The 26,830-nt window shown below is 39.6% G+C and overlaps 1 long non-coding RNA gene across 2 annotated transcripts in view; it reads right to left on the bottom strand.

The window, feature by feature from the left end:
* The window catches only part of LOC130595734 (uncharacterized), an 87,726-nt gene that overhangs the window by 13,741 nt on the left and 47,155 nt on the right, over positions 1-26,830 (bottom strand). The window contains exon 4 of one of the 2 annotated variants that reach the window (XR_008971369.1): positions 14,409-14,532. The exons of the other annotated variant lie outside the window; for it this stretch is intronic. This is a non-coding gene — a long non-coding RNA (uncharacterized LOC130595734). Of the gene's footprint in view, positions 1-14,408; positions 14,533-26,830 lie in introns of those variants that run through there. 2 annotated transcript variants of the gene reach the window in all.

The raw sequence follows: 26,830 nt of genomic DNA, 5'->3' as shown, positions 1-26,830 counted from the left end.
ACTTTCTCTCTGTCTTACTGAACACATAACAAAAAGACTGTGTTCTTAAATCAACCATTGCTTTATCTTTGTTTTCAGTAAGCTGTGACAATGGAAGCCCAATCCTCTTCTAAAGACTGCTGCTCTGACAGCAGCACTGACAGCAGCACGCTTTGTCACTCTCATAAACCTTAATATCTGCAGTGTCATACTTTACTTTTAAGGTTTCTTAGTAAAGACAGTTTGACAATCATTCTTCTCTTCTTGTCAGAATCCCTATATCATTCTGGACTGCGGTGTGAAATACGTGAATCACTGCAAATTAAGGTAAAATTACAATTTGTGCTGGAGTTACAGATTCAGGGAAAAGAGATCTGATCCATCTTAAAGGACGTGCATCAAGTAACAAAGCTATGTGCAACTTAACTCTATTGGCAGAAAATGAAGAGTGGGCTTCCTGATGGAAACAGCTTGTACTCAACTAGCTTATCCCACCACAGAAGAGGGGCTGTTGGGGTAGAGCTGACAGCATGTACAGAAGGAGCACAGCGCTCCAGAATAAAGACTAAACCAGGTATTTGCATGGGAACCTGTGATTAGATGCAAAGCCTGTAAGGGAAATAATTTCCTACATAGAAATTGTTCCATAATCACTCTGTTTGAACTCTGCCTTTACCAAGGCTGCATTTTAATTTCCTGGATGTCACCATTTACTTCATGCTTTCAAAACAGAGTCCTGCAGCTAATGTATTTAATTCTTGCTTGGGACCTTCTCTTGTGAAATCTTTTATTATAAAATCCCTGTACTAAAACAACTGCCTTTAAAATAAAGCATGCTGTTTCAATTCGGAAACAGAGCTCACGTTTTCATGGAAGTCCCATTTAAATTGCTTCACTATCTCTCAATAATTAAATATGAATCCTAACAGAACAACAACATAATTTGCTGTGAAAGAAAGATTTAGCAGAATCAAACAACACTAAGAAGAAAACAGAAGCTCATGAGCGCCACGGGTCCGTTATTATTAATTAAAGTATTCCAGATTCACATTCATTTTCTTTGCCCACTACTTTTATTGTTTGACCTGCCTTGAAATGGGAACTATGAGCACTTTGAGAAATGGATTGAAAGACTCAGTTGTTTCACAACAGACTAAGTAGTTACTTCTCCGTCCTCTGCCAAAATGCATTTTAGTAATGTACTACAGCTAAACTCCATCACTCATCACAGAGATATCCTCTGCTTCTTAAAGCAGGAGAAAAAGAGGAAAATGTTTTCTCTATACCTCCATCAATCTTACTCTGCCTGGGCCTGATGAAAAAGAAACCAAAATCTAAATACAACAAGAAGGGTGGCTGCCCAGTGTTGCTGGTGTGACTGACCTTCCCAAGGACATTTAGAGCCTCAGGAAATCAAAGAAACTGAAAGTCGTATCTGGATAATCTGATGCTTACATGAGTTCAGCTCCTAAAACCTTTGTGAGAAAGTGATTCACAACTGATGTGATCTTGAAGATGCCTGAGAAAACTGGCTTGAAAGTTATACTGCCCATTTAACTTCTTTCTTTTACAGTTAAGTAGTGCTATACACACAAGCAGTTATCCTGAAAGCATAAAAAAGATTTTACACCATCACTTATAGCTGATCTTCAGCCTCCTGGGGAGATAAAGGAGGGAAACAACTGGGACCAACCAGACAAAGTCTCTCAGGAACGTTCCTCCCTGGAGGAAACTAAAAATATGCAATAATAGCATGAGTGGGGAAAAAATGACCCTGTATTAAAGACCTCACAACAATACAGCTCTTATTTCAGCCAAGTGCTGCTACCACAGAGTCAAAAGAAGCTGCTGGGTGAAAGAAAATCTTATGAAATTACTCCTATTTTTCCTCTCAAACCAAATGCAGAAGCTTATTGTCCACCACGCTGCCAAAGACTTCAGTCATAGATTCGCTACAACTGTAATCCTCTTCCCAGAATTCTTCAATATGTATAAAGAGACTACTAAAGAACTGTTTACATACCATCCACTGAAAAATCAGTATCACATAGTAAATGAGGACAACTGCAGGAGACACAAACAGTACTTCTGTCCAAATAACTGTACAGAGCATGTGACTGAGTGAAGCAAAAGCTCCTAATCCACATGCAAGACAACAGAAACCCAGCAAAGTTCCATTCCCTACCGCCTCACACTATCACTTCTCCAACAGAACAAACATTGTTTGAAGCCCTGAAAAATAATGAAGCTTTTTTTTTTCCTAATGACTTCAAAGGCAAAGAGAAAGTATATGCATGTTATTCTGAGTTCATTTTGTTGCCAGAACTCAGCTACTGTAATACTGGCAGGTCACAGAAACACCTTGATACAACAGCACTGACAGGTTTGTTAACTGCCGACAAAGTTACAGCACTAACATCTTCCTAATTATAACAGGATTTTCATGATTTGGGGAGTCAGTCTCTATCCCCCATGTGCATAACATAAAGTAGAATTCAGCCAGTTGCTTCTGCTCCCATCAAGGGCAGAAATCTCCTCTGACTTCAATGTAAACAGAATCAGGCCCTTCATGTGTGCACCAGATAAAGCAGATGCTTCTGTCCCAGTCTTTTCTGAACACATTCTTTTGATGCCACAAAGGAGATAAGATGATCTGATAAAAGTAATAGATGCAATTATATCATTATCTATACTATCTCCATTAGAGAGATCTAAAAAGTTTTGTAGTGTCTGTATGTATTACCATAAGCTACAGTGAAAGTTGACCTGGTTTCCAGGGGACAGTTTTTAAGCGTGATGCTGCAGCAGTTTTTGATGACACACTTTTCTACCACATCTCTCATGCCACTGAAGATTAGATATGTCTGCAAAACACAATACAAATCCAGCACCAGAATTTTATCTTATCCCTTGGCCACTAGCTATGAGGTAAATGGTTCAATATTGCTTTCTATATAAATAGGAATCAGCAAGACTTTTCTGCAGAGATTTTTAAACAGACAGACATTATCATTATTGTCATTGTCACTAATGACAAAAATTACTACTTTTTAATTGCATGTTCTCTTTCCTCCCTCTCGAAAGGCTCCAGCACATAATCCCTCCATGATATATTTTAAAAGCACTGGCATTTTGAGTTAGATTTCTCTAGTTTCAGAAGCAAACTGTCATAGCACCAGGGTGAAAACTAGTGAACAATCCACGGAAGGAAGCACAGATTCTCTAGCGAAGGAAGTGACAGAAGCGTAGGTTTTGGGCTGTTCTCATTCAGATGGTGCCCCAGGGAACACAGGAGGTAAGCCTAGGACAATCAGGTTACATGGTTTTCAAGGCCCAGGACACACTTTATTGCATTACAATTTAATACATTAGGAACTGCGCTGGAGTAGTACTATATACCTCAGCTAGGCTTGTGTGATGCACTCAGGAGAGTTTAAACTCCATAAGGAAGAGCTTCCACAAGGTGGGAAAGAAAGAATGTTACTGACTCTCCAAACAGGGAATCAAGTCAGAAAGGATTTTGGCAGAAAGCTACAGGATGATTACCCTGCGTGAAGGAATCCCAGGCCAATTGGATCCCAAAATAACACTTCTCCTTTGCCAAACACCTCCTCGTCTCCGGCCTGCATTGATTACTGGAACACACACCATAATATTGAAAAGTGTTAGCAAAGTTATTTTTTCCTGAAACTGAGACCATCACGAATTCAACACAACTTAAGGGAAAGAGCAGGGAAAGGTAAGAGTAGAAAACTGCAAAGATGCCTTTGATTCCTTCTCTCTTTGCAAAATGAGCCAGATTCTCAGCTAACGCATAGCCTTGTTTTTCCATGCATACCCACTGAGCTCTGATACTCTGTACAACTGGTGTATTTAACAGCAGGGCTAAGAATAAACCTGTAGACTCAGCCTTAGCGCCTTCCAGACGCATACAAGCACATAATGTGGTGCAATGCCATAGAGCTGCCCACATTCCTACCCTTTTCCCAACCATACCACTACTTCATACCCCAGGAGCTGAAGCTTGCCCCAGTCACCAAGTTAGTTGTCAGGCTTCATGACTGAGCCTTTGTACAAAAGCTCAGCTAAATGCAGAAGTGCACACACAACTTCTGACCTCCAGTGAGAAAAAAGAACACAGATTTTGTGCTCCTTTTAGCTTTTCCTGGTTTCCCACCAAATCTTTGAATACTTTCTCTGCCTTACTCCAAATTTTCAGCTTTTGAATAACCATATTTGCAGCTCTGCTAATTTTGCTGCTCTGGGAACACAGCAAAATCTGGCTGCCACAACTGCATTTCTTTTGTGTTCAAAACTGCATCACTTATGCATTTAAAAATACATATGATATTTATAAAGCCTCCTCAAAACATTACTAAATTGTCCCATTTTCATGTTTTCATGACAATTTATATGTTTTCCATATGGGCAAGTGCTGACAATATGATACAAGCTTAATGGAACAAATTGTGGTTTCTCTTTATTGTCTTGGCATCCAAAAATCTACACTTGCATAAAAATAACTCTCTCCACTATTTTCCAGGGATGATTTTTCATTAATGAAATATTACGTGCTGTTCCCTCTTTCCTTTTACTTAAAAATGTGCCAGAAATTTTCACTGCTCACCACTGTACCTGGGAACACTGCAAATCGATTGAACAAAACAGCTGATATCCACAGAGTGCAGAATTATTCAGATGAGTTTTCTATAACCTACTGTGAGCTCCACAAGAGACTCAGGTTAGGGAGGGAAAAGCTGCCTTACTCTTGGCTATCCACAGGAAGACAGAACTCAACTCATCCCATCTACACTCCATCGGTACCTCTTTTCACTTCCTCCAACTTTCCAGAGGCACGAAGAGTTAATGCCTGCAAGCATTAGGAGAAGACTGTGATAAAGACCAAGGCTGAAAAAGCTGAAGTAAATTATTTCCTTAAAAGTTCTCAGAGACCCCAATGTGGCACTGGAAAGAGCTATTATTCCTAGACTCCAACAGCATATGTTCTTCAGCCATCTCCATCCAGCCCTGGCTGCCTCCCTCTCCGTACCTTACCGAAGAGCTGTCCTTTCATTCTACTTTTCTTCTTCTGCAATTACTGCAGTCCTAACATAGAGAAAGCTTTCCCTGACCTGAAGCTCCTTGGTAGGCAGTCAGATGAGCTAGCTTTCTCTTCATTTAATCTAGCTCCTACACATGCTTCACAACATGACAGACATGTCAAACGAGCCATCCACCAGGCCACTGACAGCAGTTTCTGGGGCATAAGAGAGGCAGCTGATGGAGAGGAGATTGTTGGAGAGAGTCAGGAAGACAGGAAGCCACAGGTAATGTCACAAGTGCCCTGCTGAAAACTGACAGCTTAATGGGTACGATACTGCCGCTTATTTTATGTACCTCAAATCTTGCTCTTGATTAATGTACTTACTACTGAGAAGTCAAAGTGAAAAGCAGATTTTGCCAGAGTTAACAACAAAGGCTAATGCTATAGAAGCTGTGGGTAATAGGCACCACCTCAGTCACAGTCTGAAACATTTTGCTTCCTAAGAGCTGAATGTTGATGAAAGTTGCTGTGCTGATGGAACAAAACCAAGTTAATTCATCCACAGAAAAAGCAGCTGGTATCATACACAAACCTTTTCCTGGACAGCCTCTCTCTGGGATAGGCACTGGGCAATCTGTTTAAGAAGCAGGCTTAAGAGATAGCTGACTCAGACGTTCTCTGAACAAGCTTCCTATTAACTAACGAGACATATTCAGCCTCCAATTGGCACTTCCTCCTACAAGAAGAAAGCAACACTTCCACCAACTGTTCTCTGCTGAGGTGACTCACCTCAGTGACACTGCTGTCCCCAGACATGCACACACTTCCATTTGTCCCTCCCACATCTGATGGGAAAAAATCTGCAGAGAGCATAAGAAAAGGGCATAGATTATCACTTCCTTTTTTAGCAAGACTCATCTTTTAATCAGTTCAATGCACTTCAGGTACTCTTATTGCCTCCACATCACCACATCATCCCATGCTCACAGCAAATTGACACTTCCATGAATGTAAATCAGAGTGCAGCTTCAGCAGAAGTTTCCATTGCTGGCATTCTGCTACTCACCTTGTTCTGTTTGTTCTGACTCATGTTTTTTTCCCCCATTAGCTTCATTCTCCTCATTTCATTACACTGCCTTCAAAAGAGTTTGTGGCTGAGGTCTAAGAAAGTTCAATTAATAATTACTTTCACCTTTTTCTTTAGCAGGTTCTTTCAGGATAGATCTCTCAACAGCACTCATAAGATGAGCATTAAGAGCAAACAAAATGAGCTTCAGCGGAACAGAACCTAATAATGACTTCTCTTGTTCTACTTCTGGGTTGTTTTCAGATCAGGTACGGTACACACATACAGTTTAATTAGGACAAATTTGCTGCTTACATATAATCTCATCCTTTGCTAAAGTACCACACCAGTAGTGTTGAATAGGCTATAAATCAATCTGATGTTCACGCATAGTGTTGAAACTCTCTCACCAATTAAGCAGAGTTTTGGAAAAGCTCTGGATCCCAAAGTTCACATGATGAACATTTTGGCAGAGAGCTGGATATTCTCTATTAAGATGCACTACACAGAGTAGTAAGCCATATTCTGCAGTGGTTCATTTATCACCTAAATAGGGTCTTGCTTAAACACCTGTCTGTTCCCCTTGCATGTCAGTAGCCTGGATGTCAAACAACTGATTGCTCGGTAGCAGGGAGAAAGTTTGCACGCAGGAAACTGCTGAGTCTATTCTGTGAAATATAGTAGAATTAGTGAAATGACGTAAACTTCCTGGAAGCTGTACAAGGAACCCACTGCCATCACCACCTACAGCTTGAAACCTAGCAAAATGGCTCGTTTGGCTTACACAGCAAGTTATCATCAGACTACTGATGATTCTCGATTTGCCCATGGTGCATCAAACTACATAGCTGGAGTTTTCACTTTAGTTCTTCATGATCAAAATGATTTAATAGTCACTGAAATCATTAACCAAATAATAATTTCAAAAACTGAGTGGCAATAAGATGAAATGGTACAGAATATTGATCACTGGGCAAATATTCTCCTAAGGAATTCTGGTGCCTGAGTGGACAAACAGGATTCTTTCTTTAAAGGAAATGAGTAAGCAGAAGAAATCTGTTCACAGGCAAAAGGAAAATAGGTGTCTTCGCTATTTCTTTAGGCTGGATTAACAGTGCTAATACTCCCAGGTTAACCTGACCTATGTATTACAGTGAATGGAATTCCTTGCTTTTCACATATCATCTGAAAATGAGATTTTCCATATTATTAATCACATATCTAATCCATTTCAGTTGCATCATAAACTTCAAATGTCCTTTTTCTTCTGGCATCTCTCTGCATTTCACCCTTAAAACTTGTTTTGCAGTTTAAAAATCCATGCCAAAAACTACTGAGATACATATATATGGCCACCAGACTTATGTGCCATTTGCTAACCATAAAACAGCACCACAGCACATGTATTAAAACCCCCAGACAACATACAGATTTTCAGGAATGGTAACACACTGTAGTCACATCACTTTAATTCTTATCATACATTTTCTTTACTGGACAGAAGCCTTGGCCAGCCCTGGTAATGGAAAATAAGACAGAGGAGAACACCAGGTGTTCAAAAATTCCCTACAGAAAGACTCCAAGAGCCAAAGGATGCACTATGAGTACTGCGTGATTTGGAATTTAAACCATTCCCTTCTGACTCTACTTTCTTTCAACAGATGTATTTGAGGTGTACAAACACTGAAAGTCTAGATTCCTTTTTACATAAATTTGATGTTTCTACCCTAATTATTGTTTATATTGTACATCATTGAGGCGTGATTATGTTATATTTAAGTATTCCTAAATTAATTCACATTAATCTACTTAACTAAATTACAGTTGAAAAATTATTTTAATGTAACATCCTGTTAATTTGTTCCTTTGGCACTTCAGCTCTGCAGCTCTGGGGCAACGCAGCCGCATCCCATAATGCAGGAGTTTCAAAGCTACAAAACACTACACAAAACTAGGATCGTAGGAATTGCCATGCGTGACCAGAGCCACAAGCCAGGATTGTAGGAACTGCCATTCATGACCAGACTCACAGGCCATCCACTCTAACATCCTGTCTCCTGCAGGGAAGATGCTCCATGTGAAGGTGGAAGAAGCCCAGCAGTAGGCAGTAACAAATTATAATTTGCAATGCAGTCGTATGACACAAACAAAACCAGGGATTTTAAGGACAACTACCATGAGAACAGAGATGAAAAATCAACAATAAGTAAGTGTTTAAAGAACACCAGGATGTTTCTTTAATGTGAGTTTTCATCTCAGTGACTCTTGATACACCTCTGACACTCCAGCATGGGACACAGCTACAGGCAAAAGATGGAAATGTGCATTTATTCTAAATAGGGCTGTTTAAAGAGTGCTCTCCAAGTAGCCCATACATTTTTAATTGGGGAAAATATCTGCTTTTGCTTATGCTATCTTATATCAGTAGTAAATCTAATTGCACTGGCTCTGGTTTAAAAGGGCAAAATGGGGAGCAGAATTTAGCCACTATGTGGCTACTGCCTTTGGGCATACCTGTGAGTATGTGAATCATACAGAGGCTAATGGTCTTTATCAATGACTGAATTCCAGCAATACAAGAGCCTCTGTACACAGAAAGGCCTAGCAAAATCCCAGCTGCAGAAGCCCTACTTCTCTTACCCGATCTTCAATATTCCACTAGAGCCGAGACCCCTGATTCCCCCCCCTGCTCCCTATATTTCAATTCACACAAAAACTGAGACGAGACCTTGGTTCTCCTTCTTGGAAAACTTTCACAATAGCCTTCTTCCACATCTTCCAGGAGAAGGCCCTGCATAAAGGAAGCTACTTATTGAAGAAGGTTTGAAATGAGCTTCCACAAAAAGCACAGGTCTTCTGCAGTAACACCTGCACTACTGTACAGCAAAGGGGAAGACCTCCTTGAAGCATGCGAAACCAAGTCTTCCAGCAGGGATCAGACTGTAACTCCACAGGATGGAACTTTGGTTTTTAAGACTTTTTCTTTACATAGTAAAAGAAATTCAGCTTTGAGATTTTTCAGCAATGTTAGGAATGCCACATGAAACTGAAAATCTTCTTAGCTCTACACCTTTGTGTATACTTTGCAGTACAGTCTAATTACAGGATCACTTATTTGTCAATATGGTACTGTTTCTCCCACAAAGTCAGCTGTAATATCAAACCATATTTTTCATTGCCATAATGGCGCAGTATGTCTTCACTAACAGACTTCTATGTGATTAAACTCTCCTCTCTCTTCAGGAAACACTTTATTTTCAGCAACAGTCATACACTATAGACTTTTTTTACAACCAGCAGCAATGCTGCCTTAAGTTCAATTCTGAGATGAGATTGTACTCTGAAGCTAATGCAGCACATGCACAGGTATACTACAAATGCCAGTCACACCTCACAATGTTCTTAACCTTGTTGATGTATGTGACAAGCAGCCAAACCATGCAACAAGAGTGGCCAACTCATCATGATCAACAAGTAACAGTGGGTTTTGGTTGGGGAAATAAGGTTTAAATGTTTTCTAAATTCTTGGAAAATAAAAAAAAAAACATCCAGAATAGCACTTTGTTCTGTCCTACATAATTAACTAAGGATAACGACGCAGATCATCAACCAGGCTTGCAATATGGATGATCACACCTGCAAAGTTGAATCAACCTGTGAAGTAAAGCAGCTGTGACTTCTAGAATTACCCACTAGATGCTACTCATGCCGGTGGATCAGCAAATCCATGTTTTTCCTCAGACCACGAGAGCAGAACACAGGCTGGTGCTTACAGACTGCAGCAGTTGTAAGCACAAATTTGGCTCATGCACATTGAAAAGCTGAGGCAGGTAACTGATTTGCCAGGCTCTCTGCCATATACAAAGTGTTCAGCAGCACAAAATGCAACATTATCTGAAGTGATATGATAATTGCATTTCAGAAATAGCAGCTGACAATGTAGTCAAGCATTTCCTCTTAAAGGGATTTTGTAAGTATGACATTTCTTACCTTTTCAATACTTAGCCTTACCCTTGCTACATGCTTTTACCAGCAGTACTGATGGAGTGTGCAGAAAAAGGAGTAGAAAAGAGCAGCACTGCAAACAACACTATCTAGTAAGAAATTAATTAAAGCTGTACAGTATTGACTGTAAGAAATGTATTATTTTGCAATGACCAGAAAATAAACTCTGCAATAATAGTGTCATCAGGAATGGAGCATTATTTATAGTGCAGGTGGGTAAAGACAACAAACCGTAGCTCTTCCATATTGCTAAAGGATAATTTAACGAAGGTGATCTTTTTCTCCCCCTTATACATTTCTTACAGGAACAAAACCAGCTGATTTCCCTTTCCAGTATCTTGTATCACCCTTCTTCAAGAAGCAGGGAGTTTGAGCTTCCAGCCAGGCTAGATATTTTACTAATTACTATACTCATTTGCATAGCCAAAAATGACTCAAATTTATCTTGCAAAATCACTCAATTTTCTGTTTTCAAAGGCATATTAATACATGCACAGTGCTTCTGTGGCTCAGACTCAGAACATTCCCACTAGCTGAAGTTGTTCTTAGGATCTTTTCTTTTCTAGGAAAGCTTTGGCTGAATTTTGCTTATGGAGTCATCCCATTCCTGCCCGATAGAGATTCCAAAAAGACAAGCCTCCTGGGAAAATGTACTCATAATGTAGAGGCAAAAGAAAGGACATGCTCACTGAGATCGGATTCAGTTCTGAAATGGGGAAAGTCAGTTTAAGATAAAAAAGAAAGCTGCTTTGACATACAGCCTTCCTTTGTACATAAGACAAGCAACTCTGAGAAACTGTTTCACTGTACCACATAGAGGGCCCTGTAGGGCTTTTTCAGATGAAAGGAAATGATAGTAGTGTGATCTGCACAGGTGCCAGCAAGAGTCTACTCAGACAACATTAGGACTGCAGAAGGCAGGCACCTAACTACAGAACCATTACTGCCAATGAATACAAATAAATGGAAAGAGCTTCGTTTAATGGTCAGACCTTAAAGTAAACTTGTAAGATCTATATGCAATAAAAATCCTTTAATGCTTGTGCACTGAAAAAGTTGATATACAAAGGAATATGGAATACCACAGTGCTGTTATAGTATAGGTATTTCTAACAGGAACACTACCTTAATGACTTCTCTAAAGATGCTTTGTAATTTAACCTATCTTTGTAACGCGTGTATGTGTATCTGTGTGTGACACCTACAGTGTCATCCCTAAAGCCAGGTTTAATCAGATATACAGGCTGTAAATACTGATGCAGCTTTGACATTTCACACCTTTACAAGGCTTCCTGTGACCATGAGCACCTCAATATTTTTATAAACCTGGTCTACGTCTGGTGGAACACACGGATTGGTTCCTGCATGGAAAAACACAGCAATATACGAACCACAACTGCAGCATCTTGTAAAAGACATTTACTCCATCTCTTTCTAAATAACTGCAGTTCTGAAATGTAGAATACACAGACCCCTTAGATTAACAAACCTTTATCACTTCTAGAAAAACTCTGATCCCAGTGCCAAATAGAGAACAATATTTACAGGAAATTCATTCAGACAATAGAAAGCAAACCTTCAGAGCCCCATACACTTCAGAACATGGGTATCCTTTAAAGCAATAAAACTTAATCTCCCAGATCTGTAAAAACAAACATATTGCCTTAATAAATATTTTCAATTGTGTGCCATGCAAAGAATCTGTTGGCAGGCTCTGGACCCTTTCCACCAGGAAAACATAACAGGAGACTCCAGGGAAACAGAAACATACCAGTGCTGGACACACAGTGGGAGGTGCTCACAAATCCAGCGCAGATTGTAAAAGGTGTCTAAAGGAAATTGTTCCATTTATTACTTCTTATTTAAAAAGCAGTATATACCTCTGCTCAGTGCCTGGAAACCAAAGAACATATGTGTAGGTAAGGCAGAAGACTGAACATTCCTTAGCCGGCAAAACTTACCCACTCTCTTCACTGAAGCACAAAGCAGGGAATGTGATATCCCCCTGAACCTCCAGAGTGTAAACTTCTCCAATGCCTGAGACATCACTGGGCAGAATGTGGGCACAATCGTTCTAAAATGCTTATGCTATGAATGGATTTTCTACTCATGTTGACCATAAATATGACTACAGAATCGGCTTGAAGTATCCCTCATCTAACACTATTCCTATAGGGTCAACCATAAACAGTAGTATAGATTTTCTTTTTTCAATGAGAGGTAAAGGGTCAAAATGTCAAAGATTCTCAATGGCATGAGATGACCAGTTTAAGACAAGATAAAGATGCTTGATCACCTCTGAAAACCTAGAGCAAGGCACCCACGACACTCTCCGTTCCTGAAAACATGCCCTGTTCTCTGAAATGGTAAAATAAAGAGCTTGTGCTGGTCATACAAGTGAACAGAGGAAAGTAATGACGGTATTGAGGTGCCTAACCACGGCAGAGCTGTAACACACAATGCAAAGAGCACAGTCTCACTGGTCTTCGCAAGCATTGACTTGCTTTGCCTCTGCATTTCAACAGGGAGAGGCACAAGGTATCATGAGCTGCTCCAAGAAGGCTGCAGTATCCACCGCTGACTCAGGGCTGTCTTTGGGCATTCAAAGGTGCACAGAGCAGCTTGCTACTGCTCCTCTGTACACAGCTTCTTGCAGTGAAGAGAAAACGGGGCTTTTGATAGAAGCCACATTATAAGATTATTTCTCCTAAAAAATAAACTCATAAAAAATGTTCCTAAAAAAATGCCTGATCCATGTTTTCAGCCCACATAGATATTAAACCGAGTTTCCTAGCCCCTGAAAAGCTAATTATGCATTCAATTAGGGTTTCTTAATAAAGATTAAAACTCTGAAGTCTATTACAGGCCCATATTTAATTCAACTGCCATTTTATCCATGCCATGAAAGTGTGAGTGGTAACAATGAATATAAATTATAACACATGCCATAGAGTGAATGCTATTTGTCCAAGTACGTTACTATAAAGAATTAAATTTTGCTATCGGTTCCATAATCTAGTTAAAATTGGTATTCTTTATTTGGTCTTTCAATGTAGTCCAATTTCCTACTTTGAAAAACAAATTCTAGGGAATAAAGAAAAGAGATTAATTTATCATTAAGACTCTGCTTAATTGAAGTCAATTCCGAACAAACTTGAATTCAATTTCTACTCATTAAATTGAATGTGCTCTGCGTTTCTCTCTGCATTGCTTTGAGCAAGCAGCTGAGAACAAGGGACTAACATCAAAATTATTAAATTGAGGAGATTTTATTTGGTCTTCACATGCCAGAGCCGCTTTGATGAGGAGCTGTTTTGGCACTGAAAGGAAACGAGAGCAGCTGGAGGAAAAATCAAATGAAACTAAGCCTCGGAAAATTGAAGAAAACGCAAGCTTAATAATATTTAATAATTAAATTTCCACAAACAATAGCGGCAAATGAAGTAATCTGCAAAGTCTGTGAACTCATTTGCATAATTGATGCCGGTCCCCTGTAAATGAATAATGAAGATAATAAAAGATGTTGCTAAAAATGGGCACAATAACAGCAAATTTCATCAAGCCGTGCGCTCTGATTAATCTGCTCTTGCAAATCAGCAGTGAGAGGGGGATGCGTGATTGCCCGTGCAGCGGCCGCAGCCGCCAGCAGCCGCCTGCCCAGCCCCATCCCCTGTCCCTCCTGGTGGGTACATACAAAGCTCTGCTGCTCAGGTTTGGCCTGGGCTAACCATAGTGTCCTTCCTCCTTGGTGACCACCCCACAAGGTCAAGCCCTCCCCTAGGAAATGCTCTGCTGAACTGCCCAGGGAATAGGACAAGGTTCCTCTGTGTTACTGCCTGATAAGGCCCTCAAAGCTGGAGAAGGTCTGCCTGGGGCAGCTGTGCACCTGGAGTTTCTGCTTAGCCTGTCAGTTGCACCATCCATCACTCCTTTATTCTTCCCTGTGAGGGTGCTGAGGCACTGGCATAGGCTGCCCAGAGAAGCTGTGGCTTCCCCATCCCTAGCAGTGTTCAAGGCCAGGTTGGACACTGGGGCTTGGAGCAACCTGCTCTAGTGGAAGGTGTCCCTGACCATGGCAGGGGGCTGGAGCTGGATGAGCTTTAAGGTCCCTTCCAATCCAAACCAGTCTGGGATTCAGAAGAATAAGGCTAGCTATGTACGTAACCATGCGCTGCACTGATGGAGCCCCTTATGGCTCTGCTCAGGCTCATGACATGGCCCAACACCTCACAACTCAGTCTCCACTCCACATAGATGAAGAGTTAAGTGCCACAAGCATGAACTGCTGGCCAGGCTGTAATCAGTAGACATAAAGTAATACTTTCAAGCTTAATACTCAGTTTACCCTCATTTAGCTACTCCCACTCTGCAGGGTCCCACTCTGCAGATTTCTCTGGCATTAATTAGTGCTTTTCCCTGGACTGGGATTTTTCACACACTGCAAAACAAGATAGGAGAAACCAGTTACACTGCTTCCTCAAGCTGCTGCATAGCCTGGTAGTGGACACTACACACTGGAAATGGAAAAGTATTCCAGTAAGTAGTAACATTTCATAATACAGCCTCTACAATATTTTAAAGCATTTAGTACTAACCATTTAGGAAGAAATTACTTCAGTGGGGTAACTCATAGAAATATTTATAGGATCAAGACTCATGCTGTTATCTGTAAATATAATTTAATACTCTGTCGCCCTGAACAAGTGATCTCAGACACCAAACAATTGCAGTGAGTAAGAACTTTTCACTATATGCAATATTTAAGTGTTCTATAGTGAAAGTACAAGACACCCCCTATTTTAATTGGGTTGTTTTGCTCGAATTCTAGATCCATCTTAACAACTACCATTTAATGAAGTAAAGGGCTTGTATTTTACTACAGAATGGAAACTTCAATACCAGACAAACCAAAAAGAAGTCACTGAAAACCAAAAAAAAACATTATTTTCTCCTGTTTATGGCCATTTGCAAGCTGCATTTCTATCTATTTAATTTGGTGAGCTTTCACTTGCGAGCTACCATCTCACTCCTTTAAACACAAAGGTGAAGAGTAGTCTGCCCTTTGTGGCAAATCATCTTTCCTTCTGCACTGATAGTAAACAAGTGCTTAGATTTAGTTATTAAATCTATGTACAGCACTATATAAACATGTAACACGGCTTGATATGTCATCATTCACACAAACATAACATGGACAAATTGCACGCAGTACATACAAAAGCAGTTAAAGCCATTCAACATAGAATGAGCAGGTTTTCTCCCCAGCTTGACAAGGAGGGCAATAACCAAGCTTATGATACCCACAGACCTGGATGGCAAGAAAGAAGGTTTGGTTGTTCTATTAGGCATTAGACCTCATAGCAGCCTTTCGGTATCTGATGGGGGCCTACAGGGATGCTGGGGAGGGACTCTTCATTAGGGACTGTAGTGACAGGACAAGGGGTAATGGGTTAAAACTTAAACAGGAGAGGTTTAGATTAGATACAAGGAAGAAATTCTTTCCTGTCAGGGTGGTGAGGCACTGGAATGGGTTGCCCAGGGAGGTTGTGAATGCTCCATCCCTGGCAGTGTATAAGGCCAGGTTGGATAACGCCTTGGGTGACATGGTTTAGTGTGAGGTGTCCCTGCCCATGGCAGGGGGTTGGAACTAGATGATCTTGAGGTCCTTTCTAACCCTAACTATTCTATGATTCTATGTAGGGAATTGTTTTATTGGTGAAAGAGAAACCAATATAGAGGAAAGAAGAACACTGTATAGAATATAAATCCATACTGTGCAGCTAGGAGAAGAGCTTTTAATCATATATTTTTTATTTTTCTATTATTTGAGGAATAATTCAGTTTCTGGCATAAGTCAGGGCAACTTAGAACTGCTACAAATTCAGTAACCTTGACATTGATCCTAAGGATGCTTTCTTTTGGCTCTGGATCAGTGAAGCACAACAATCTATGGCTGTAAGTACAGAACAGCCACAAGCCAAAGGGAGTACTGAGGCACATAAACCAGTTTCGTATCAACCAAAATTCCTCTTGCTAGGCAGTACAAAGACCATGGAAGAGGACTAAGGATTCTCAGCCTTATAGGTTTGTGAACTTAGGAAGCAAAGATGCCATTAATAAGGGAGACTAAGTCAAAAAACTAATGGAGATTTGGATTCTATTTCTGATGGAAGTGATGCATTTGGGGTGAAAGCTAGCTGTTACAAATTCGGTTCAATGCGAGTTTAAAGCACACCTTATGGTCACTCATAACCTGAATTACATTCAGACTTGAGTCAAAGCGGCAGATGGAAGAGTTCCGGTTGAGCTCATTCCTATTCTCAACTTGATGAAATTGAGTCAACAAAAGGACATGACAACTGCTGAGTGAGATGTGAAATAATGAAAGGGCCACAATGACGAGAAGACAAAGATGGGTGTTGTCATCTGCAGGATATGCATTGCCGAATTCAAAACGGAGATCAAGGGAAAAACAGAACAAGAGTTGCACTCTGAAGGATGCTACATCCAGGTATAGCAGGAAAACTGATAACCAGACGATTGTCCTGAGTGATACTTATGAAATGGAGGGAGGATGCCACAGGCACCTAGAGTAGACACCCATCAAGTGCTCAGGGTATTCACACTGGATATGGGATCATGACAAAGGAGAACTCAAATGTGGGTCCTAGATGCCAGGCAAAAGTGTATTTCCATCCCTGTTCCAACCTACAGTCAGGCTCATTGAAGAGCTGAGGTTTCAGCTCTTTCATCAACAGTCATTCTTATGCTAAAACCATATCCCAAAGACCAGTGGGGATTTTGAAAGGGAAATCTGAGGAGTATTTTTTGCAGTATCATCAGAGCTGACACTTGAACCTGTGTTTCCCAATTCAGAAACCTTCATTTCTTTGTGGCTGGCACAAGTCTCCATCCTTTCCCCCACAATGCAACCTACAAATCATTTTCCTCACAGGAAAATATCTGAAACTGGCATATTCAATACTTTGTCATCAGTGTTCAGCATTTTCTAATAAAATATATAGTTATATTTTATTCTGATAAAATATGTACAGTTGCACTGTTTAATTAAATGGGAATTAAACATAGTTTAACACTAAAATATCTGGGCAAAAATAGTAATTCCACTGAACAAAGCTAGTAGAATCGTGCTTTGCATAGAAGCCAGACATATGGGTATATCACTTGTCACGATCACGGCAAGATGGGGGAACTGAAATCAAAAGGAAAGGTTTTTAAACATGTCATTGGTTGATCCACAACTCACAAGGAGGGCTTACTGGAACTCTTAATAGCTAAATATTTGTACCTCAATACCAGGCTATAACTTGGCATGTAAGGACTCAACCAGGAATGTAATTATGATGTTTTTACATCAGTTTGGGGCAGAGTTTAGTTTTAACTTAAACAATTGTAATAAAAAAAAGAAGTCTGATGACTTCCAAAGTTTTCTTACACTTATACAGCAAAACTTTGATATTAAAAATCTACATTTATACATGGCAGTTAAACCATAGTACTACATGTTGGTGATTCACACATCACCCACTCCAGAACTTCGGCAGCAAAGCCACAGCTGAAGTATCTGCATGTATCACATCCCATTGACAGTAACCAGCAAAATTAGTTTGGGGCTTGTTGTGCTGTTGTTGCCTTTTTTCTTTTTTTAGTATTTCCACTTTTTTTCATCTAATGTATTTCCCAGGTTTTATTAAACCCTAAAACTTGGGGGCTCAGAACATTTTTCCAAAGCAGGTGACAGCAGAAAGAACAGATTCCATGTGAACCTTCAAGCCAGAAGAGCAGGAGTTTTAGCTTCTGAAGGAGACAGACAGCTGCTCCAATCTGTATGAATAAAGGTGAAAAGAATGAAAATGAAAGATTTGCTCCATTCTGCTCTTCCTCACTGCCACACAGACCTCTCCTGAGTCAAGGCCCAAAGGTGGGAAGCAATGCGTGACAGATTCAGAATTACTTCTGTAGCCTCAGTATGATGATTCATTATTTTGTGTAAAATAAGTTCAACAGTCCAAGTGAGTGAGTGTCAGTGTGTGTGACACAGAGTGTACTAGGGGCTAAATGCAGCGACGGTCCTTCTAATGTGGAAAGTTTGAAAACTATGTCAACAATAGCCTTTACAGTCAGAGCCAATGGAAAAGTTCAGTGGGACAGTAAAAATCAAAAAGCAGGGGTTTGATTAGTTTAAGAAATGGTACTTGCAGCTTCCAGCTAATAATACATGTCAATATAAAACTGATTTGTTTTCCAAGAATCATCTTTTATTTCCTGTTCTTTGTGAGCTCTGTCATTGTTACACTGTTAGAAGTCATTATCAAAAAATCTCTGCCTGATAGTAGGACTGGGAATAATTAGATCAGGTCCAGTCCAGGCCAACAGCTCTGGTGCATTGACTCAAGACCTGACCTTTGTTGACTAATTAATTAAAAGGACCCTGTATCAGATGCAAGTGTTGTGATTGGCTTTAATGCCCTACAGCAATCTTAGTCAGAACACGGAGATTCTAGTGTGCTATTCTCAGCATCTTTTAGTACAGGTATTTTTCATCTTTAAACATGAAGATGAACAACTGTGGGTTTAATTACTTGCCTTTCCATTCAAAATATTGTTTAGCAATGAATTAGATATGCTCTCACCTCAATGAAACACTAATTCAGAGATGCTGAGACTGGTGCAGCATCTGGAGAAACCTATGATCTAAAAAGGCAGAAACAGCCTTTATTAATGTCTGCTTTTTCTTTCCTTCCTTCCCTCCTCCCTCTCCTCCCCAGCTGATTCTTGAGATCCTTATGCATTCCGTGTTCTGTTCAACCACGCATTCTAGTATTGCATCTACATAGACTCCACCCAGAGAGCATCCTGCAATACGTATCTTCAGCACATCCCTGGTTTGCCCCCCAGTGTTCCAAAGAAAGACTGACAGAATTTAGCAACTCGTGCTGGAAATTGTTCCATTTTAAGTTTCACTTGATCTTAGCTGATAGTTTTCAGGCAGAAGCAAATTACATTGCTCTTAGTACAAGTAAACCCAGACTGAATGAACTCCCCTGTTTTCTACAGCTCCTGTGTGAAGATGGTGGAGTCACCCAGGAAATCTTACCAATGTCTTCATAGGCTAAGCCAGTCTGGGAAGCTTAGACCTTTTTGTACTCTTTGTCATTCAGCTGCCATGTTTGACTATAGACATAGTTAACTTGTCAATGTAACTCCTATTGAACAGGCTTTCTTTGACCACTCCAACAGTTCATTTTCATTGCATCTTAAAATTGGATATGATGCTCTTCTGTGCTAACTGGCTCTGAAGACTGTAAACTTCAACTACATGTTCTGCCATGTTTCTAGGAAAGAAAAACTAAAACTTGCCTGGCCAACAGGACTCTTAGAATACTTTTGGGTCAGATTTCTTCCTGTGGAGGATTTCTCTTCAAACCTTACATCATTACATAGTCTAAGTTGCTTTGACTAGGTTAGTAATGGACAAGACAGGTAAAAAGGTGTCATGTAAATTTCTGACCATGGCTTAAAGATTGATAAAAATATCACTACAGATTGTACTTCTACCAATTCTCGTAACTACAGCTTTGGTTCATATTGACATGTATTTAGTCAGAGCTGGTGACATTTAGTTATGCAATGTGCTTTTTTTCTTCTAGTAAAGGAGGAGATTGTCACACTATACCAATTCCCATAGAACTGCAAGTAGCAATGGGCAATTAAAATAATCTTCTTGGAAAGCTGCTGCTGAAGGGTTGTTTTGCCAAAAAGTACAAGTCACTATTTAATTGTACTAATAGCATTACACAGAATGAAGAAACTTCAGGGGGAGAATATTTACCCAAAAATAGTCCTGTCACTACAAAACATCAGATTCTGGAACAGTTTGCTCTGACTTGTTCAGCACCATGAAACCATTAATTCTAGGTGGTACTTTCAATGACACTCCCTCAGAGGGACAGTATTAGACATTCACTTGTATGATCTTCACCTTGTATGAAGAGAATGAATAAAAAATGAAGTTCTTCACTGTGAACTATTCCAGGCTGTTTTCATTTTAAAAACTGTTTATTTTACTTTGACTGTCTGAAGGTTAAATTAACTCTGAGTTTTCTGTTCTTCTACTGTGAAGCTAGTGGGAAGACTCAGAGCATACTCTTGCCTTTTAAGATCATAAAGGAAGCTATAACATATGGCCCAAATGTTAATACTCTAACACTATTAAACATCTAAGTCATAGACTCATCAAAACCTTTCTGACCAGTGATAGAGTGTTCTCAAGAGCATACAAAACCTTCATTACTGATACAGAGCTACTGGAAATAAAAGCGCTCTTTCAAAATCAACATTTTCAGTGATGCAGTTTGAACAACACACGATGTTTCCTACATTCCACAACACACAGTGGCTATGTACCTCTAGTAGAGATACTGCTCCTGAGCCAGAAACAGAAAGGTTTAGGTTCTTGGAAACAATTTAAGGATTTGATCCAATGCTGCATATACTGCCACTGCCTAAACAGAAGAGAAGGTTTTGACCACTCTAACTATGAAGAAAGTGTAAAAGTGTCATGCATATCCCTTTGCCCTTCTTACTAACCAGCTGTAATTAGAATTCAGGCCATTCTCTGCCTCACGGATTTTGTAATTGCCTCCTCCCCATCATTAGTGAATCTTTACTGAATCCACACAGAAGGAGAGTTTTCTGAACAGCAAGGAGGGTTTTGAAGAAGCCAAAGTTCCCAGGCTTTTAGCTGAGCTTACCAGAATCTATGTGGGGAATTGCACATGTCACTGCAGTTGTATCACAAAATGCATACACTGCACTGGGCAGCTACACTGAGAGCACCAGACCAGCTTTTGCTAGACTAAACCCATAAAGCAGACCAGTACAGGAGGCATTTGCCTTCAGCAGACAGAAATGAGCTCAGAGCCTTTCCAATTATTTGCTCGGTGCTCTACGTGATAAACCACAGCCTATTTTTTATACTATTTATGCTTCATTGTTCAAATTTTACTTGTTTATCATGAAAGGCTGCTATATTGTAACTAAATGTAAACCTTAAATACACAGAGTCCTAGCAACTATATGATATGCACAGTATCTTTTAAAAGTATATCTTCAGTTGGATATTCAGAGTGACTACTTGCCTTAATTTATGCAAATATAGCCTATAGCTAAAGGCTTTGTATATTTGTTTCCCTATGATATTAGTATTCAAAAAATAGGACATTCTTTCAAGGGCATTTTCTACATGCAGAACTATAATTTATATAGCAAATTAAAGCTCATACAAAATGTGTGCACTGAGGTACAGATTAACATATTTAATTTCAGTATTACCTGCAAATCTATTTTTTTCCATGCACTGCTCTAATTAGCCATATAAAATCAAGTCTGTATATTGTAAGCAATTATTTTAGTGGGAGTAGAAAGAGAATCTGAATTAAATATATGGTAAGAGATAATATCTTACGGAAATTAATATACTCATTTGTGTCAATAAAAATGTGTTCTAGCCAAATTTCACAAGATAGTTTGGAGTTCAAAAATATGACTCGTGGAAGTTGTAGTTTAGTTACTAAGACGTTAGACTTTGGAACGGCTTTTAAGTTCCTTACTAATGTGCCAGTGCTCATTCTTTGATAGCTACAGATTGTCAGTAGCTACTAATGTCATTTCACATTGTGAATTTTCTCCTATTATGAATATTCACTCCCCCTACAGTCAAATGTGTAAACTGTTAGTAATTCTGTATGTTAAAAGTTTTTCTCCCATCACTTAAATGTATATATCATACTTAGCTCTTCATATTTTTCACTTCCACAACTATTCACTCGAGAGAATTAAATGATGGTGAAAATCAAAATGCAATTTTTGTTCCATTGAAATCTAGAAGTAATCCTACAAGCGCGGATTTATTCTTGCCCACTTTACCCTCAAAAAGTCTGACAGCTAAATACAAAAATTATGTGTAAGGAATGAGAAAACAAAACCCCATCCATGTGATAATGAACTTCAGCTGCCTCCTCCCAGTGCTGCTTCCAATTGTGATGGGATTCAGACAGCAGAAACCATTCTCTAGCAAGAGGAGCGTTTAACTGATCAAGTTGCTGTAATTCAGAATCTTACACTCAATTTCAATTGTAGAATCAGCAATATGTGCCACAGTTAAATTCCCTTTATAAGAATAATAGACACAGACGTTTCCTCCTACTCCTTGCTCATAATCTCAGGATACCCACTGAGTACTAATCACATGGAAGTCTGATGCCTGCATAACTATCATGTCCTTAAAACAACTCTTCTCCATTTCTTGGCACAGAAGTTGCTGTCTGACATAGCTGCCTTATACCTCCACTCTGCCCTGAGAGAATCATAACAAGGAATTTTATTGCTTGGAAAGGCCCATGGAAAAAAAGCAAGCAGATAATAAAGCCTTTTAGAGAGAGGTACAAAAAATTGAATTATGTTTTTGCCTTCCTGCCTCCAGCATCACACATGAGTAGCTAACGTGCAAGAAACTTCCTGGACCTAGAACTGTGAAGAAAAGTTTTCCCATCTCATGAAAATTCAAAGGCTTCAAAAATGCTTCACTGTTTCCTATCTGGATAAACCAGTGGCCACTATAAAAACACAGTGAACACAAGCATGTTCTAATTCTTCCTTTAGCCTCCTCTCACATTCCAGCTGAGCATCCTGGCCACCTGGAAGTCTGAGCTAAGTTGTTCTCAAACTTAGCACTGGAGCCTTTTCATCTTGTATAAACAGAACATTTCCACAGCAAGAACCTGTACCTGGACAGAACATCAACTACTGGCCAGTCTGAAGCAGATGTATTTTAGATATAGCTGGGTTTTTTGGTATGTATATATATATATATATATATATATGTATGTACAAGTGGGAAAATACTATGTGCATATATACACACACATATATATGCACAAACACACACACACATACATTCCTACGAAACAGCTGGATTTTGACAAATCACCTTCTCTAGTTAAACTCATTATATTCTACATATTCCAAATAGTTTCCCCAGCTATAGAAGGAATAACTCCCAATCCTCTATATTAAATTGTATAAGTAAAAGAAGTGTGAACAGACTGGTTTTATTTAAAACTTCCCTTAACACTGTAGGACAAATTGGCAATGTAGCCTCAACCCGACCTCTAGAAATATGTGGAAGAACTTCAGATGCGATAGCTAAACCTTGCACTCAACAAAAGTGCAGGAGGAGAGACAGGAAAAAGTGGCAGACAAATTAAAAGAGCTACCTCTGTTTTAGCAATCTTTTGTGACAGCAGTTTCAAAGTTTGCTGGGCAATTGCTCTAAAATGACAGGGTGCTACTGAGCGGGTGGTGTGCTGAGTCCAGACAAGAACTTGTCAATGCCTGTTTCAACAGGGACTTTCAAACTCCCAGAAACTTTAGTATCCATCATGGTATCATTAAAATAGTCAATTCTTTCAGCTTTCACAGATGTAGAAGTTTTGCTGTGCCGATCTTGCTAATTATCCCTGACATTTATGCTCTAAGCATAAATGTTACATAGCTCAGAGATGGTTCATCTCTACATGCTAATTACTAGTCTGTGCGTTAACACGCTTGTAGTATCGGAAGCAAAAGTACACAAATACGGAGAACTTTAGGCTCAGTGATGCAGTTCTGCATTTCATTTCTCTTCCTCTGTTTTTCCAAGGGTCCGAATCCACCTTTTGGGATACTCTAAAGAAGTTCTTTTCCATGTACAATCTTAAATGCATTTTCATCCAGTATAACAGAAATTATGTCAAGTAAGAGCTGTGATTTTGTTTCAAAACAAAATGGTTGGCTTACAAAATGAATATAAATATGGCCATGTAACAAGAAATAATCAAGTAATATGAATAAAGGAATATTTTCCATCTGCTCTATATTACTTACCTTCTGTGTGCTTTTTCATACATATTTGCTCAAAATTAATAATGTACCATTTGGCACTTTGGATTATAGCCTTGCTTGAACAGCTTAGAGTTCCTTTGTGTATTACAGTCAAAATGGAATAGGTTTTGTCCCACCCACATCAGAGGTTTTCCAATCACTTTAACAAGTACTGTCTTAATCTTCCCAGCCAAAGTGACTAGTGACATTTTTCATCACATTACTCTGGCTGATGAGGTGTTAGAATAAGAATGATCCAAACATAGTTTACATCAGAATTATTCCAGTGATTCTAATGCCTTTGGTAACAAGTTAATCCTGGAAAGACTCTGCTGCCAGAGCATCCAGCCACAGATAAACAGTTTTTCACTCCCATGTCACCGGTTTGAACCTATTCTACTACCACTGCTGTAAGCTGGGCTATTACTAATAAGAAAGCAGCATTAAAACAGATGGAAGAGAATCTGAGATACACAAGACTACAGCACTTGGTTAAATACTGAAAAGACTGAGCCACCCAAGACTCTGTTCTATCCCACCAAATACATTCAATGTTAGCATGCAAATGTGGGTAGAAAAATAAATGCTATTCAAGAGGACTTCCTATCAAGCACCACAAGTATTTCATGTTGTGCTTTTTCCCCAGTCCTTCATACGGAATGGTACATGGCATCACCTCATGACTCCCACTTGCCTGCTTGACCTTGCATTCTGCAACAGAGCCAGTGTGACAGCCTAGTGCGAGTCACATGAGTTTGCTGGATTTCTTACATATTTCTAGTTTTGAAAAGCCACACACTGGGATAGTACTTGTGGGGCTAAAGCCACTTTGGCATCTTCTGAAACTGGAGTGCCTTTTAAAGCACCATAATATATACCACTCCCTGTAAATAGAGATAGGCTGTAGCTGGATGAGCATATGCCCCACACTAGTACATACTAAAGCCCAAACTCAGACCAGTTTCTGCATTCCAAGAGGAAATACATGGGGAAGATGTTACCGGTGAAAACATACCTAGTCCTGTAGTTAAAGTCACACTAGAACGCAGTGCAGTGGCTCCAATGTGTCACAAAGTCCTATATCTACCTCAACCCCTTCCCTCTACCTGTCCACAGAAGTTGTACTGCTGAAGAGTAACACACAGGCTCTCATGCACCACTCACAAAACGGATGAAATCTTGCACCTTAAGATTTGGTTTCACTAATTCTAACTCTAAACATCCTAGTGGTCAATAGTTTTACCCTATTCAAGTATTCAAAGTCATGCTCATTGATTTTGTAAGAAAATGACCAAAACTCACAGCACAGCAAAGAAATTCAGTGCTTTTTAAAACCATAAAGTGGTTATAAAACAATTCACAAAGTGATTAATAAAATGTGGGTTTTGAAGATTTGTACCATCTCTTCAGTCCCACTGATAGTAAGCAAATAACGCAAAACCAACAGTACAGAGTTTAGATAACATTGATAACAAGCTATAGATCAGCTACTACATGTCTAATGAAGTAAAGTTAAACCGACAACACCAAGGAAATTCAGCAGTAAGAAAACAAGTTTTCCTCTGATGAGTATAGAAGAACTTGCAATAGACATCTATCTCACTGAATTAACTTCTCCCTAGTTACAACAGTTCTACTGGAGAGTCAAGGAATGGGGTTTGTAACACATGGGCTCAATCTGCATTCAGGCAAAACTCCCATCACAATAATTGGGACTCTCTCCTACAGCTCTGATTCTGAAAACGCTTACACATGTGCCTAACTTCAAGCTTAAGTAGCCCTACTGAAGCCCACAGGACCACATGCTTGAAATTAAACCCACATAAATTTGTGGGCTCAGAGCCTAAAGAGGGAGGACAAAACTGAGCCTTACATGAACAATTGCTCAGAGTTTCCAAGAGGAATTGCTTACAACAACTCACATTAAGGCTGCAGTGACTAACTCTTCTAGTCTCTTCATTTGCCCCAGCTATTTCCTGAATAGTTCCAGGCTCTTGTGGGCCAGGCAAAAAAGAGATATCCTCACAGCCTTAACTAACACCAGAATCCATGCATTATATGATCAGTTTTGATCCAGATCAAGTTTTACACTTTATCAAATGGCATAAACATCTAATATGGTAATGCCAGACCTGTATTTATTACTGCTTTAGTAGATGGGGACATATGCTTGTAATGGTAACACACTGTCATTTGGAAGGGAAAGGATCATTTTGTGACAGGCAAATTATTGCTCTACCTCGTTAAGAATGTTATGTTCCTGTGCTGAGTTAAGACATACCAATTGCAAAGTGGTAATCATCATAATATCATCAAGATGTTGCTATATTTGAACATGATATGAGCTCACCACCAGATCAGTCCATTGTCACCTACCAGCCTGGAGTACAGGGAAGGCACTGCTCTAACTGACTCATGCACAGAGGGGGGGAAAAAAGTACCTACTATGAGAACCTACCAGGAGATGTGCTTAATAATTTGTTTCTAGAAGCCTGTGATTTTAAACTGAAGGGTGGAATATTATGGAAGTTTCTGAGCCTGCAAAGAAAAGCGTCTGATTTATCCAATACTGCAATCTGTCTACAGCATCTAATTATGTGATAGCTGCTATCTGAAAAAAACACACAAATCTGCAAGCCTGCATTAGTTACTTGCTAGACTATTTTGACTGAGAGTCGAAAAGGTCACTATAGCCATTTGGACTCCTTTTCCTGCTAGCCAGCTCAGGCAGACTTTGTTTCATGAAAACTTGTCCCCTCCTAAAGAACAAGCCTTCAGGTGCAGCAGAATTG

Source organism: Pezoporus wallicus, unplaced genomic scaffold, assembly GCF_028554395.1.
Source record: "Pezoporus wallicus isolate ANWC-B61680 ecotype Strahan unplaced genomic scaffold, APGP_CSIRO_Pwel_v1 contig_8333, whole genome shotgun sequence".
NCBI classification, from domain to species: Eukaryota; Metazoa; Chordata; class Aves; order Psittaciformes; family Psittacidae; genus Pezoporus; species Pezoporus wallicus.
This window is presented reverse-complemented; position numbering and strand designations above follow the sequence as displayed.